This window comes from Onychomys torridus, chromosome 2 (assembly GCF_903995425.1).
Source record: "Onychomys torridus chromosome 2, mOncTor1.1, whole genome shotgun sequence".
Taxonomy (NCBI): domain Eukaryota; kingdom Metazoa; phylum Chordata; class Mammalia; order Rodentia; family Cricetidae; genus Onychomys; species Onychomys torridus.
Window position 1 is genome coordinate 124362601 of NC_050444.1, and position 8124 is coordinate 124370724.

An 8124-nucleotide genomic window follows, 5' to 3' on the forward strand; every position below is an offset into this window, starting at 1 on the left:
TCTTCCCCTCCCGAGTGCTGGGACTAAAGGCGTGCACCACCTCCACCTGGCTCTGTTTCTCTTTTAGACTGATTCAATCTCATGTAGCCCAGGGTGGCCTTGAACTCCTGGTCTTCCTGCTTCCTCTTCCCAAGTGCTGGGATTAAAAGTGTGTGCCACCACTACCTAGCCTCTTTGGTTAACTAGTGGCTAGCTCCTCACTCTGATCTCCAGGCAAGCTTTATTTGTCAGAACACAAAATATAACACCCAGGTCCTCCAGCTTGGGCTTCAGGCACTTTATCAACTGAGCCAGCTCTCTACTTTTACTTTTCATTCTGAAGCAGTCTTACTAAGTTGCCCAGGCTGGCCTGGGACTTGCAGCCCTCCTGCTTCAGCTTCCTGAGTGGCTGGAATTACAGGCTTATGCTATGAGGTGCAGATCAGCCGGCGTTTTTGACATTACTATCACATTTCCATACACCTCAAGAAGTTTTCTTTCTGCAAAATTTAAGCCCGTACCCATGTAAATATATTAGGGATTGGAAAGAATATAATCTTAATGTCGCTGTTCTCTGTCACAGTGTCAAGGTGGTTTAACGTGACAGGCAGGACATGACAGATGACTGCTCTCTAGTGAAATCAGAATCAAAAGAGCAAAAAACCCAAAGCAATTAAATTCAACCTTCCTGGAACGCGGCTCAGTTCGTACAGTGCCCATCACACAAGCGTAAGGGCCCCGAATTGGGATCCCCACAACCTATGTAAAAAGACCGACAGACTAGCACATGCCTATGACCCCAGTGTTCAGGGGGCAGGGAAAGGTAGATCCTGAAGCTCATTGGGCAGCAGAGTCCAGCCAAGTCAACTTCAAGTTCACGAGAGACCTTGTCTTAAAAAAAATAAAAAAGGCTGAGAGTAATCAAGGAAAGACAGCCAAGGTCGCCCTCTGGCTTCTGCCAGCACACATACACACACATGTGCACATGCACATATACACACACCTGCAAGCACACACACATGTGCACACACCTGCAAGCACACACACAGGTGCACATACCTGCAAGCACACACACATGTACACACACCTGCATACGCACACAAACATGCACACACCTGCATGCACACACCTGCATGCACACACACCTGCATACACACACCTGCATATATACACACTTGTGCATACAGCTGCAAGCACACACATGTACACACACCTGTAAGCACCCACACATACAAACACCTGCAAACACACACACATGTGCACATACCTGCAAGCACATACACATGTGCACACACATGTACACACACTTGAACATGCACACATGTGAACAGACCTGTATGCACACAGACTTGTACACACACCTGCATGCACACACACATGCACACATACCTGTATACACACACATGTACACACACCTGCCAGCACACACATGTACACACACCTGCATGCACATACATATACACACACCTGCAAGCACGCATACATGTACACATGCCTGCATGCACACACACCTGCATACACACATGCACACCAAGTAAAACACACACACAGCATGCACACACACCTGCACACACACACATGCATACCAAGTACAACACACACATAGCATGCACACAAACAAAAAGGGGAAAATCAATCTTCCTCTTTCTGTGAGTGTTGCTTGTTTGGCCTCTTAGATAAAAACAAAAACAAAATAAAAAACTCCCTCAAATTCTGCTTCTGTGAGAATGGCAACATCCAGGGTCTGGAGAGATGGCTCAGCAGTTAGGAGCGCATACTGCTCTCGTAGGGGACCCACATCAGTTCAGGCACAAGTGCCTATAACTCCAGCACCGGACATGCAATGACACTTTCTGGCCTCTGTGAACACCTGGACACATGTACCATACCCACACATGGATACACCCATAATTTTATAAGTAAAATAAACCTTGGAAAAAAGAACTTCTCCCTCAGACCACTTGCATTTGGTCTCCAGAACCCATGTAAAGGTGGAAGGGGGGAAATGCTCCCCAGGGTCGTCTTCTGGCCTCCACGGTGAACTGAGGCACAACCCCCTGCCATCATGTGTATTCACACACTTGCACAAGCATGCACACACACAAACAATAACAATACAGTTTTTAAAGTTTTAGAAAGAATTTACCTCTCAAGAGTCCATTTCTTTTATGTCACAGTTAACTCTAGATTGTAAAAGAAAACGAATAGAAAGAAATACTAAATGGCATGAGACAAGACCGTGATCGGCAGGCATGAACTGTTGCCTAGGCCAAGTCACTTGACTCCTCTGAGCTCCAGTAATTTCTGCATAATGTATACAAATCCTACATTGTCCCACATTTAGCCCACTAGTGACATTAACATTAATGAATGCTTATACTTTTGCGTGCATGACTCTGTGTAAATCATATACTAACTATATCTTTACAGGAAGTTCTGTTTTTTTTTTCCATTGGACAGTGAACACTGACGTATGACTGCCCCCCACCGAGGTTTACAGTGATGGGAGCAATGTGAATAACCTCTAAGTCTGTTCTAACCACTACTCTATATTGCTCCCATTTAGTTATTTCATGTACTTGAACTATGATCTGAGGTCTGTGGGTCTTACAGGGCAGAGATGATGCCCACCATGGTATCCGGCACCTGGTCTGGGGTTAGCATCTGTGACATGGCCTCATAGAGAGGGGAGGGGCCGAGGGAAGGGTGGTAAGGAGGAAGCCGTAGCTGTCACCTCACAGGACTGCAACAGGCTACACTGGTTTTCCAGGTGCCGTCAGGATTCTGCCAAGCTGCCATTCTGTGTCCCTGCCCGCCCTGTGATGAGCCCTGTGTGTCTAATTGAGAGCTGCTGAAAGTATAAGATACGTACCAGATTTCAAAGACAGTGTATGAAAAAACGAGAGAATGCCAATAGCTCTAAAGTTTGCATCGAGTACATATTGGAACAGTTAAGTCATCCTTCCTTAGGACTCCCTGCTGTTGTGATGTGGCTGCCAGAGGATCTGAAATTACATGTGTCTCTTGCATCCTTCCACTGAACAGCACTGTTCCAATGTGTCTGTTCAGTCCTCTGCCCACCAAAGACCAGATTTCAACAGCAGCTCAGACCCAAGTTGTTCCAGAACCTTTGTGCGGAGCACAGCACTGCCACACACTCCTCTGTGGTGTGGCTGGGTCACCCTGGTGCGGATCTCTGTCTTTTCCTCACAGCCCTCTGTGGTGTGGCTGGGTCACCCTGGTGTGGATCTCTGTCTTTTCCACACACTCATCTGTGGTGTGGCTGGGTCACCCTGGTACGGATCTCTGTCTTTTCCACACAGCCCTCTGTGGTGTGGCTGGGTCACCCTGGTACGGATCTCTGTCTTTTCCACACAGCCCTCTGTGGTGTGGCTGGGTCACCCTGGTATGGATCTCTGTCTTGGCCACTTTGGACTTATTTTTTTGTCTGCATGTGTATGTGTGCACACACATACAGAGACCAGAGATTGGCACTGGATGCCTATGTCTATCACCCTCCATATTATGTTTTTGAATCTGTCTCTCACTGAAACTGGAACCCACCCATTCACTAGGCTGCCGGCTCCAGGGACGCTGCCGGCTCCAGGGACCCTCGTCTCTGCTTTCCCAGCACTAAGACTGCAGGCACATGGGTGCTGGGGTTTGAACTCAAGTCTTCATGCTCAGGTGGCAGGAGCTTTTCTGACTTTGTCATCTCCCCAGCCCCCAGACCTTTTAAATGTGATCAATACACTGTCTCATGCCCTAGAACAAGAAATATTCACCTATTAGAAGACGCTAACTTAGGAGAGTCTAAAAGAACTCATTTGCATTTTGAAACCTCATACACACTGATGCTATTTTTACAGGAATATTTCCATATTTATCTTGTTAAGTATAAAAGACCAGTAAAAACTGTGCAAACCGAAAAAGACAGAAGGCTACCATTATCTACCAGGTTATAGCACGCCTGTGATACACAACCCATCACACTGGCCTAGGAGCCCCACCAGAAGGCATGAGGTCATTATGCCCTTACTGTTTGATTAATGAAGTCTCTGGGACATTTAATACCATTAAGAACTCTGGAAATTTAATTTTCAAAGTGTTTAACTAATGTCTTCTTTCTCCCTGAACCTACTGTAGGTAAACAATGACTCCCACCAGGAACACTGAAACTTCTTTTCACAAACAATTGCTCCCACAGGAAGGCGGGAAGACGTGTTGGGAATGGCTTTCTTCAGAGCATATAGCAATTATGGCCTCCCTCACCGTTTCCTTTAAACATGCCTTAACTTAGTTGGTCAGTGAGGTGGCTGTCGCTTTTTCCTCTTTAGCTTGCCGGTTAAATCAGAAATATTTATTTTAAGAAACAGTTTAAGGAACTCTGTAATTCTCAATCTGTCAGAGTTTTTACAAATAAACCCAAGATGAATGCCTGTCATTGTTTCCAACCTAGTCAAGCAAATGGGGGTAGAGATATACAGTTCATCAGAGTAATCAGTTGATTGGGGCTGAATAATTCCAAGAATAAACATTTGAGCCCCTGGCACCTCAGGACTCCTCTGGAATGAGAAGGATTATGAATTAAATGTACAAGACAGAGAATGGCCCAGAACAGTTAACATCATGGACAGCATATGGGACACATTAGATAAGCTAGAGATGACTGTGGCTTACGGTTTGCCCATCTTTCATCAGAGGCTTATTCAAGTTGTATGGCTTTGGTGTGAAGAGGAGGGTGGGATGCAGGGAAGAGGGTAAGAAGAATGGACTAGGGGTGACAGCGCCCCCTACTGCCCAAGAACCACCTTCCTTCTCTGAAGGGAAGTTCCAGGGTGCTCAGAGACACAGTAACCCAAGGGAAGTCTGGGAGGAACAAGGGATGCTCCCTGACATCCTGCAACACTGCATGCATTGTGTGCACATTTAATCTAATAATATGAGGTTCATTACAAACTCAAGGGGGACTATGATGTGTTTTCACAGGTTCAAGAAAGTGAGATAATCTTTTCCGATGCTAGAAGAGGAACTACCTGGGGTTCAGACCCAGAAGTGGGTTTCTTCAGCCTCATGCTCCCCCAGCTGAGCTATTCTGGTAGCTGCAATGGGGCAGCATCTACCAAGACACGCTGCTAGTAGTCAGAAACCCAGGGCTCAGACTCCCAAACATACAATGTCCGACTATCCTGACTTGCCTGGACCAAGAGAGTTTGGGGGACACTGGACCTTCAAAAGTAATACTGGGAACCCTCTGGGGGTAACTGTTGATGGACCCCGGCTGAACAAAGCACCAGGTGGAAGGTTCTGTTGAGGCCCCACTGTCTGCCCTGTCCTCTGTTTCCAGGCGGCAGCCACCAATGGTCATCGATGGTCCACTTGTCTTATATCTTGACACATCCTGGGGCATTGTCAAAGCAGTTCACATCTCCAGCAGTGTGAACTCCTCACTTCCTGCCCCAAACCGTCAATCAGTAGAAATGTGGCTAACCGGACTGTCCACTCTAGTGGAAGAGCTGAGCCTGAGGCATTACAGGAACACAGGCTTTCTCTGGAAGGGGGTGGGAAGGGGCAGCAGAGGCAGCCAGCCAGTGCTCGCAGAGTGCTTGTTAATGCGCAGGGGCCCTGAGCTCCATACTTGAAGCGCATTAGCTCACACATCTGCACACATTTTCTCAGCCCTAAAAGGTAGTTATTGTGAACACAAATTACAGGTCTAAAGAAGAAAAAACTAAATAAACCCAGAAAGAAGCTAAATAACATGTCTAAGGCCACACAGATAGAAAAACGAAAACGTGGGACTCAATTTATTTCTGTCCAAAGCTATATGACTTTTTCTGCTATATCATAGTGTCTGGCTGTGACATTCTGAAATGATACATAGCTGACCTTCTTCCTGGCTCTTGGCACAGGGTCTCTAAAGCCCCCTTTTTAAGGTTTGCTTTGTTTTTTTGTTGCATGCACATGTGTGGATATATGCATGTGACTGCAGATGCTTACAGGGGAGGCAGCAGATTCCCCCTGTAGCTGGAATTATAGGTGGTTGTAAGCCACCTGACATGGGTGCTGGAAAGCAAACTCAGGTCCTCTGCAGCACCAGAGTGTACTGTTAACCACTGAGACATTTCTCCAGCCCAGAACACTTTTTGAGTGATATGATGATAGGAGCATCTTTTGTTATATTTGGCCTTAATCCCCAGTGAGTAAGGGAATGTGAAAACCCCTGATTTATAATCAGTAGGTCAGAAGTATTAGGAGACCTGGGACTAGTGGTTGATGACTGAAATGGGTATAGTCTGAGGAGACTCAGTCTTTAACCTATAGGGTCTGATACTAACTGCAAGTCATTAGTATCACATAGGATTAAAATCTTGGACTTCCTAAGGCTGGAGAGATGACTTGGCTGTTAGGAACTATTCAGAGGACCCAGGTTTATTCATCCACATGTTTGTATGTGGCTCACATATATGCATGCAGGGAAAACATGTATGTACATAAAGATAAACTTCTGACAGTGTTTTAAAAGTTGCCGTAGGATGGTTTTTCTATATGCTGTGAATATGTGTTGCTCTCATTTGTTGATAAAGCTGTTTTGGCCTATCACTAGGCAGAGTATGGCTGAGTGGGAAGCCAAATGGAGATATAGGGAGAAGGAAGGGCAGAGTTAAGAAAGACTAGATCTAGACACCCAAGGAACAAGATGTCAGAGAACCACTAAGCCACAGGCCACATGGCAATGTGTAGATTAATAGAAATGAGTTAAGTTAAGAGTAAGAGCTAGTTAGGAACAAGCTGGGCTACAGGGCAAGCATTTATAAATGATATTAAGTCTCTGAGTGGTTATTCAGGAACTGGCAGGTGGGAGAGAATCATTCATTTACAAACACTGGGTGTGATGTTGGTGTAAGAGTGAGTCGACCTGTTGTTAGCAATTTCATTGCTCACTAAACTGGACTTGGAATCACCAGGAAACACAATTCTGGGTGTTTGAGTTTCCACGGAGGTTTAACTGAGAAAAGACTCCCTCAACATAGATGACACATACCATGGGCTGTGGTCTCAGACTGGACTAAAACAGGGAAAAAGAATGAAGCCACTGTGAACACAGCATTGATGGAGCATGCACACTTCTTTTGGAAAAAGGGGTAAGACAAATAAACTTCAAGAACCTTCCTGAAGCCAACTGTGGTGGCACACGACTTCAATCCCAGTACTCAGGAGGCAGAGACAGGCAGATCTCTGTGAGTTCAAGGCCAGCCTGGTCTACAGAGTAAGTTCGAGGTCAGTGAGGGCTACACAGAGAAATCCTGTCTCGAAAACCAAAACCAAAACAAAGATTCTTCCTGAGACATCTGCTGATCCATGGTGGAGCACACAGCAAAGTGTGTGCAGACCTAGCTTGGGGTGGCTTGCACCTCCAGGATGGCATCTACACTCAGAAACTACGGATATTACAAGGAGCTACAGACTGACGGTTTGCTTGGCTTGTGACAAAGAATGGATTTAAGTCCATTCACTCTCAGAGAAGGCAAGTGCTAATCTTTGCGGAATAATCCCACCCAAAATACAAAAACAGCAACGTGCATGTACACACACACACACACACACACACACACACACACACGCACACGCACACGCACACGCACACGCACACACACACAATCTCACTTAAAAAAAAATCTAGTAACCCAGCCAATCAGTGGTGACTCAAGCCTTTGATCCCAGCACTTGGGAGGCAGAGGCAGGCAGATCTCTGAGTTTAAGGCCAGTCAGGTCTACAGAACGAGTTCTAGAGCCAGGGTTACACAGAGAAACCCTGTCTGGGAAAGAAAAATACAAAGCCAGTTGTATTAGTTTTATTTCTGTTACAGTGATAAAAAATAAAATACCCCAACAAAAATAACTATAGAGGAAAAATGGCTTATTTGGCTTACAATTCCAAGTCACAATCCATCATTGCAGGGAACTCAAGACAGCAGGAACCTGAAGTACACTAGTTCTATCCACGGTCGGAAGTAGGGAGAATGATTGCATGCAAGCCTGCCTGCCTTCAGCTCACCTTCTCCACTCGCTAATGCAGGGAATGGTGCTGCCCACAGTGGATGAGTCTTTCCACATCAACTGATGCAATCAAGACAACCCCCA